Source organism: Cebus imitator, unplaced genomic scaffold, assembly GCF_001604975.1.
Source record: "Cebus imitator isolate Cc_AM_T3 unplaced genomic scaffold, Cebus_imitator-1.0 Scaffold181, whole genome shotgun sequence".
NCBI classification, from domain to species: domain Eukaryota; kingdom Metazoa; phylum Chordata; class Mammalia; order Primates; family Cebidae; genus Cebus; species Cebus imitator.
The window spans coordinates 3229114-3237483 of NW_016107496.1; the positions used below are offsets into that span (position 1 = coordinate 3229114).

General features: G+C 51.0%; 1 protein-coding gene across 4 annotated transcripts in view; it reads right to left on the reverse strand.

Annotated features, from left to right (window-relative positions):
- Positions 1-7583, reverse strand: part of GALNT6 (polypeptide N-acetylgalactosaminyltransferase 6) — a 42674-nt gene extending 35091 nt beyond the window's left edge. The window contains exon 1 of one of the 4 annotated variants that reach the window (XM_017545909.2): positions 7207-7583. The gene's annotated coding sequence lies outside the window, so the exon portion shown is untranslated. Of the gene's footprint in view, positions 1-6002; positions 6105-7206 lie in introns of those variants that run through there. The other 3 variants (XM_017545910.2, XM_017545911.2, XM_037744724.1) reach the window with 3 other exon arrangements.
- Between the last annotated feature and the right edge of the window lie 787 nt (positions 7584-8370).

Genomic DNA, 8370 nt, shown 5'->3' on the forward strand with positions numbered 1-8370 from the left:
GAGACAGGGTCTCACTTGATTGCTCAGGCTGGAATGCAGTGGCACAATCTCAGCTCACTGCAGCCTTGGCCTCCTGGGCTCAAAGGATCCTCCTCCCTCAGCCTCTGGAGTAGCTGGGACCACAGGTGTGTGTCACCACAACTGGCTAATTTTAATTTTTTTGTAGAGATGGGGTCTCACTACATTGCCCAGAGTGGTCTTCAACTCCTAGACTGAAGCAATACTCCTGCCTTGACCTCCTAAAGTGCTGAGATAATAGGTGTGAGCACCAAGTCCAGCCTGAAAAATAAATTTTTATTTTAATGTTTGTTTCAGTCTATTAAAGATACACACTGCCTGATACAAAATTAAAATGATAAATTTGTTATTCAAAATTCATACAACTAAAGACAAGTTTAAATGATTAAATTTTCAAATGATAGTTTTTTATTGTTTGTAGAATTTATGCTTGTAATATGATTAAAGTACAAACTGCCCTAAGATTTTGGGAATGCTGTGTCACATATATACAGAGACTAAGTCTGGCTGTAAAGTATATTTCTCACTTTGCTCTAGTCATAGAAGCTTGAAAGCCAGTAACAAAGTCCAAACCCCCCAGTTTATATTCTAGCTCCCCTCCAAAAAGCCTTCTCAGATCTCCCAGCAGAATTCATCTCTTCCTGCTTTGCCCTGTTAGCACCCGAGTTTTATTTGAACTCCAGTCTCATCACAGCCCACCTTGTGTCAAAGGAGTCTCTTCTAGACCTCACATGTTTGTGAATTCCTGGACCAAAGGGGCCATGCTGTTTTCAGCTTTTTATCACCCGCAAAGTTTAGCACAAGTTTTACACATAGCAGGTGTTCCATAAATTTTTTTTTTTTTTTTTTTTTTTTTTTTGGAGACAGGGTCTTACTCTGTCACCCAGGCTGAAGTACAGTAGCATAAACACAGCTCTCTGCAGCCTCGACCTCCCAGGCTCAAGCAGTTCTCCTGTCTCAGCCTCCTGAGTAGCTGGGACTACAGAGGTGGATGCCACCAGGTCTGGCTAGTTCTAATAACTCTTGTCAACTGAGATGAGCCGGAGGGGTTAAATGTGGAGCACTGGCTTCACTAAATGATATTCTCAATGCACTTACTGCAAGAAGTACTTAAATTACAGGACGTTCTGCCGTTACACATTAGCTTGCTGTTTTGAACAGGTCTGTCTGTGAGTCTAACACCCTCATTTCATCATCAGTGAGGCCAGAGTGGTTAGGTGACTTCTCTAGCAACACACAGCTAGCTAGTGGCTCCCAGGAATAGAACCTGATCTCTCAACTCCTAGGCCACTACTCTGTTTACCACACTCATACCCTTGGAAGTTGAGTGGGAATTTGGGGACCAGGCCTGTCCTCCCTGAACCTCCCCAACTCCACCCTTTGATCCCTTTCTTGGCATTTGCCCCGCGCCCACTCAAGGATACAAATGCTTTAAAGATTCGGAAACTGGAAGTCCCAGGCAAAGTCTTGGCTTTTGTGAATGCCAGAGTCAGCCACCCAGAACACGCCCTAGCTGGCCAGGTGGCCTCTTTGTAACAATGTTTCTTTCTGTTTATCAGCTGAGCTGGTCACCTCTTCAGACGTGGCAGCAGGAAGCAGGCAGTCCTCACCACAGGGATATTTGCTCAAGTTACTCAGAGGAGGGCTCAATTACAAGTTTCTTTGGAAAGTGATGACTGTCACCACTCTCACCACGGGCACAGGTGTGTGGAGCTAGACATGATACTGGGGAGGGGGCAGGTCAATTTCAAGCTACTGGTGGGGGAAATGGGGCTGAGAGGTTGTTTGGCCAAATGACTGTCCTTTCTTCCTCACAAGCACTTTCTCTCCATCAAACACAGCACTCATCTCCAGTCCTCCGTACTCATGCTGTGAGCAGAAGAGCAAATTATCTCCTCCAAAGCCCTCCTCCCACCTCTGACCCTTTTGATCACAGAATGTGAGAGGTTTTTACTTTTCCCCATAATTACACCTTCAAGACACTTCAGCTCTTTCCCAACACTCAAGCTGCAATACTGTGGCTCATTTTCCCAGGAAGATACACTGAAAATTATTTCTGTAGCTAGCCTATCAAGTTCCCCCCATATATGAAGATTCATTTTATGTTTGCACAGTTTTGTTTTTTTTTTGAGATGAAGTCTCACTCTGCTGCCCAGGCCGGAGTGTAGTGGTGCAATCTCAGCTCACTGCAACCTCTGGCTCCTGGGTTCAAGCGATTCTCATCCCTCAGCCTCCCAAATAGCTGGGATTACAGGCACACACCACCACATCTGGCTAATTTTTTAATCTTTTTTAGTAGAGACGGGGTTTCGCCACGTTGGCCAGGCTGGTCTTGAACTCCTGACCTCAAGTGATCTGTCCACCTCAGCCTCCCAAAGTGCTAGGATTACAGGCATAAGCCGCTGTGTACAGCCTGTTTGCACAATATTTTAAGCTTAAATTACCCAAACATGGATTTTTGATTGAAAAACCCAACCCAACTGTGCTCACCGCTGTATACCTAGAGCAGTGCTTGGCATGCGGTAGGCACTCAGTTAATATTTGTTGACTGATTCCAAGAACAGGTCACCAAAATCAAAATACTATGCCACCAAACAGGAGGTTCGACAGTTCACAGGTTTTTCACTGGAGGCCCTGCAGGCCCTGCCAGGTGGGGCAGAGGCGTGCAGTGGTTCATTCCTAGGAGTCCAGAGGTGAAGGAGGGAGGGTTCCAGGTGAGGACGATGTGGGATTCTCTAATCACCTAGCAGCCTTGGTGACAACCAGACTGGGCTTGAGGGGGGCAGTTGGGGGAAAGGGCAGATAAGGGATAGTGAAGTAATGAGAAGGGCAGAAGACAGGAAGGGTATTCCTGAAGGGTTCTTGGGCCAGTCTTCAGATTGGGAAGTGGGGGTTCATGGAAGAGAACAGAACTGAAGTTTTGACTGGGTGAGGCAGCTCACGCCTGTAATCCCAGCACTTTATGGGCTGAGGTGGGCAGATCACGAGGTCAAGAGATCGAGACCATCCTGGCCAACATAGTGAAACCCTGTCTCTTCTAAAAATACAAAAATTAGCTGGGCATGGTGGCACATGCTTTTAGTCCTAGCTACTTGGGAGGCCTGAGACAGGAGAATTGCTACCCGGGAGGCGGAAGTTGCAGTGAGCCGAGATGGCGCCACTGCACTCCAGCCTGGCGACAGAGTGAGACTCTGCCTCAAAAAAAAAAAAAGAAGGAACTGAATTTTTCCTTCTCTCCTCACCCCCTAGTCCGCTCTTGGCTGCAGAACTTTTACCTGGGGCCACTGGCTACTCAATATACCATCCCCTGAGCTCAGGGTCTGTGCCTAGCCTCCTATGCCAGCCAGCCTTCCCAATTTCCCCATTGCTGCCAGGAGCATCAAAGTCCGTGAAACAAGCCAGCCCCTGTCCCACTCCCAGACACGTCATTTTTAATCCCCTCTCAAGTGCAGGTTCACCCCACGCCCTGCTGCCAAGTCCTGCTGATTCATTCCCTGCCTCCTGATTCCTTCCCATCCTCTCTGCTTTCAAAACCTTCATTTGAAATTGCGCCTTTATCAACCAGCATCTGGAGGATCAGCAGGAGCTGCCTGCCAGCCTCCTTTGCCTCGGGCCCCTCTCTCTTTCACAATCAGACAGCCGTATTCATATTCCTTGAGCGCTGTTTGACTGGCAGAAACACAGAGGCCTGGCCGGGTTGCTTCCTGTTTGCTGCTCACCCTCAAGCCCGACCAGATGCTTGGCACTCACTCATGGGCTATCTTTTCCTCCTCAAAGCCTTTCCCTTAGATTCTTGATAAGCAAGCCATATTTCTTTTCTTTCAGATTCTTGCTACAGACTCCCCTCTTCCAAGAAGCCTTCCTAGACTGAGGTATGTCTCGCTGCCTTAATTTCTAGGTGTTGTTCCCAAGTTTCTCTGCTACCCATGCTTTCCCCATGTAGGACTTCCCACTAAATATCATGGAGAAGGGAGAACCAGCTGGCCCAGATGCTAGACCCCTCAGATCCTGTTTTCCTTCTCCTTCCCAATCCTCAAGTCTCGGTCCCCAAACTTCAGTCTCCAGAATGCTCTTCCTGACCAATCTACCTGGCCTTCCAATCCCTGTGGCACCTCTCTGCCCTGAGATGTATGGCAATGCTATTTTGCTAGTTGTCTGTCCTTCATTCTCTATTATATGCAGAGCTGAGGACTGCGTTGCTTTCTTCTTTCAAATCTCTACCTAGGCCTTAGGACCAGGTTGCTCAGAGTTCAAGAGAATAACAGGAATAACAAGACCCCACAGGGCTCTCAGGTGCCACGAAAGTCTTCTAACAGTCCTTCTCCTCCCTGGAGTGAGCTCATCCTTGTTCACCGCACAAGCCTTCTACACAGCACAATTACAGCATTGAGCTCGACACAGAGACAGGCACTGCCCTGCACTTAGCCTACTGCTTATTCACTCTTGTCCTCTCGTTCCATCTCTACTAAAAATACAAAATCAGCCGGGCGTGATGGCACATGCCTGTAATCCCAGCTACTCCGGAGGCTGAGGCAGGAGAATGCTTGAACCTGGGAGGCAGAGGTGGCGGTGAGCCAAGATAGTGCCAATGCACTCCAGCCTGGGCAACAAGAGCAAAATTCCAGCTCAGAAAAATAAATTAATAAATAAAAAATAAGAGCTGAGTTCACCCAAGCTGTGGCATGGACATACCCAACCTGGTCTTCAGCATCACTTCCAGGCTAGAGATGTGGGAACACATCCGTAGGAGCCAGAAGATGTTAAGGACAATACCATCATCATTTAAAATATTACTGCCAATATATTAAATCAAGTTACAGCCATCTTCTCTGTTTTACACAGAAGGAAACTGAAACCCAGGAAGGTCAAGTGACTTGACCAAGGTCACACAGCTAGAAACATAGCAGAGGCAGAATTTGCATTCAGGCCTATGTATCTCCAAAGCTCACTCTCTTAACTATGACATCACATTGTCTTGCATTTGACTGGTGCTTGGAGCTTTGCCAGAATGCTTCATATACACCTTCTCATTTGCTCCCCACCCAGGGAGTGTGTATGTGATTTGGCTAAGGTTATACAGTGGAGTTAGTGATAGGGGTGAGTCAGCTGCCTGCCTCCGTGATACTCACTCCCCCCTGCACTGAGAAGCCCTTAGCCCTAGGGTTAGCTGCCCCTCCTGGTCCTGAGGTCTGCTCGAGGCAATGGTTGCATGGACTAAGTTCATGCTCATATTTCCTGTCCCCATTTCTTCTAGGTGAACTTGGGCTAATATGTCTCTGACCTCCGAGGGCACCTGACACGCATCAGGGCCTCCCTTTCTCTGGCCTAAGGTCTTTCATGCTGCTACGTGTAGGAGTAAGCTGTTCCAACCGTGGGACTGTGGGCAGCATTATGGAGGTGAGGACATCTTGAGCAGCCCAGTCCCCTGCAGACTTCTCTCTTTCCTTTGAGAGTCCTGTCCTGTTCTCTGCCCTGGTCCCCCTGTAAGCAGCTTTCTCTGGTTATCTCTGGGTTCCTAAAGTTCATGGCATCATTAAGGAACTGGAGCTAGGGAGATGCCTGCAATGCTACTGGCTTCTGCTAGGCAACTGGAACTAAAGCATATTTTCTTTTCTTTTTTTCCTGCGACAGTTTCACTCTTGTTGCCAGGCTGGAGTGCAATGGTGCGATCTCGGCTCACTGCAGCTTCCACCTCTCAGGTTCAAGCAATTCTCCTGCCTCAGCCTCCCAAGTAGCTGGGATTATAGGCATCTGCCACCATGCCCATCTAAGGTTTTGTATTTTTGGTGGAGATGGAGTTTTGCCATGTTGGCCAGGCTGGTCTTGAACTATTGACCTCAGCTGATCCACTGGCCTCAGCCACCCAAAGTGCTGGGATTATGGGCATGAGTCACCACACGCCGCTAGGACCAAAGCATATTTCAAACCTCTCACCTGACCTGGTTTTCATCATTACATGAATTTGCCTGTCTCATTCTTCTTACCTTTCTTCTGATGGGAAGGGAGACAGCTCATCTGTCTGGAGCGGAGAACAGGCACTGTATGGTGCACACAACATCTCTGGTAAAAGGAGCAAAAATCCTCGAGGCTCTTTGGTGTGTCCAAACTATGAACCTCACCCAGTGCCTGCAAACTGTGTGTGTGGGCCTGGAGGTGAGCTCAGAGCATAGAGTTAGCACCCTTTCTGAGAGTGCTACAAAGCGTTACCCGCTGCTAGAAGGGGTCTTTTGTAAGCTTTGCTGGCAAACTGACCACCCCCCACCCCTATACACAGAAGAGCCCCATCCTACCCTCTGCTGAGGTCTGGGTCTGGGATGATTGGCCCTGGGTGCAAGTGAAAACTGTTTCTCTGGCCGGGCGTGATGGCTCACACCTGTAATTCAAGCACTTTGGAGGCCAAGGCAGGCGGATCACCTGAGGTCGGGAGTTAAAGACCAGCCTGACCAACATGGTGAAACCCCGTCTTTAAAAATAAAAATAAAAACAAACAAACAAACAAAAACCTGTTTCTCCTTTTTGTCAGCCTGGGAATCTGAACAACTGAGGAAATAGGGAAGTCGGGGACAGTCACAGTCATGAGCACCCAACAGATTCCATTTCCCCACAGCACGAGGCCGATCCTCCCCACACCCAAAACCTCGGGAGGGAGTCAACCGAGCAGGGCGCAGACCGACCTCCACCAGCGAGGCTTCCCCTCGCTGTCCCCTTGCTGTCCCCTTCTGCTCAGGCGCAACGTGGCAGGGCAGGAGGAAACCTTTCTGGAAGAGTTTCCGTACCAGAGCACATGGGGTGCTCCGGATCTGAGGAGACGGGGCACAGAGGGAATGCGGGGCATGGATGGGTGAGGGGAAGAGAGTGTCGAGCCCTGGCTAGGGCTTGTCCTCCTCTCACCCTCCAAGTTCCAGAGTTCTGGGCTCCTCATTCATCTCATAAGCGCCAAGGTGGAGGGGGGTCCTAGCGAGGGAGGAGCTAGAGGCCACCGCGACCAGCAGAGAGCGAAGGCAGGAGGGACCAGCCTGGCCCAGCCCCTTCGTTTTACTGTCGGGGGTGGTGAGGAGGAAGAGGAAGAGGCGAAGGCTGGCGGTGGGGGAGGCAGGAAGCGAGCTCCGCCGGAGGGAAGTCCGAGCAGTCGGGGAACTCCAGGGAACCCTCCCGGGGAGAGGGTCGCGGGCTCCTTCTGCCGCTTACCTGTCGCGCAGAGGCAGAGCCGCAGCCGCGCCGCGGGGCCGCTCCCGGGTTTCCCCACCAGACGGCGGGGAGGGTGGGGACGGGGCGGGACCTCCCCCGGCTGCCCGGACGCGCCCGCCCCGCCCCTCCAGGGCCAGGTGCAGCAGGTCCCGCCGAGTCCCCAGCGCTGCTGCGGGCCCGGGAACGCCCGGCGGCTGGGCAGAGGGGCGCCCCAGCTTCCCCGCGTCTCAGCACGCCCCGGGGGTGCGGTCTCTGCGGCCAGGCTCTCTGCAAGGAAAAAGATTGGAGGGTGCCAGGCACCCCAAAGACGACAGGCTAAATTAGCAGAGCCTCGGGCGGCGCGTGCATGGAACCAGAATGTGCTGCGCGCCCTCCGGGAGCGCTCGGAGGCGGGAGGGAAAACGCGGCGGGGCGGCCAGGGGCCCAGGGCTCCCTGCCCCAGGTTTGCTTCTCATTTGCGCTCCATCCCACAGGAGCGCCCATTCCGTGTTCCATGAGCTGTGCTAAGGACTCCCAGCGCCAGGTATCAGGTGAATCCCAGCCCCAACGCTCATGAATACCTGCTACGATTATTCCGAAAGTACCGGGCAGGCAGCGGCTCACACCGCAGAGGGTGATTCTCAAAGTGGGACCCCCACCAGCAGCGCCAGTTAGCACCATCCGAGGATTTCTTAGAAATGGGACCCACCGCAGACCTAAATAATCCCTCGGGGTGATTCGGGTGCATACTCGACTTTGAGAACCCTTGGGCTGGAGTGAGAATCCTGGTAAACCCCCTAAACCGGTGTTCCGAATTATGCTGCCAGGGCCTGCGCTGCTCACTGGTCCCCTCAGCGCTGCCTCGTGCGCTGCAATCTTTTGGTGCCTTATTTTAGCAACAGAGAAGGAGAGCGCATGACTCCAAGTATCCAGTAATTTGAAAACTTTCTATGGTAGAAACTTCTACCACTAGTTCAGTTTCTCATTTGTTTTGACATTCAAATAAATTTGTCTTTCTCTTTTCTTTATTTTCTTCCTCTGGGTCTCGCTCTGCTGTCCAGCCTCCCTCTTTTTCTTTCTTTCCTTCCTTCCTTCCTTCCTTCCTTCCTTCCTTCCTTCCTTCCTTCCTTCCCTTCCTCCTCCTCCTCCTCCTCCTCCTCCTCCTTCTTCTTCTTCTTCTTCCTT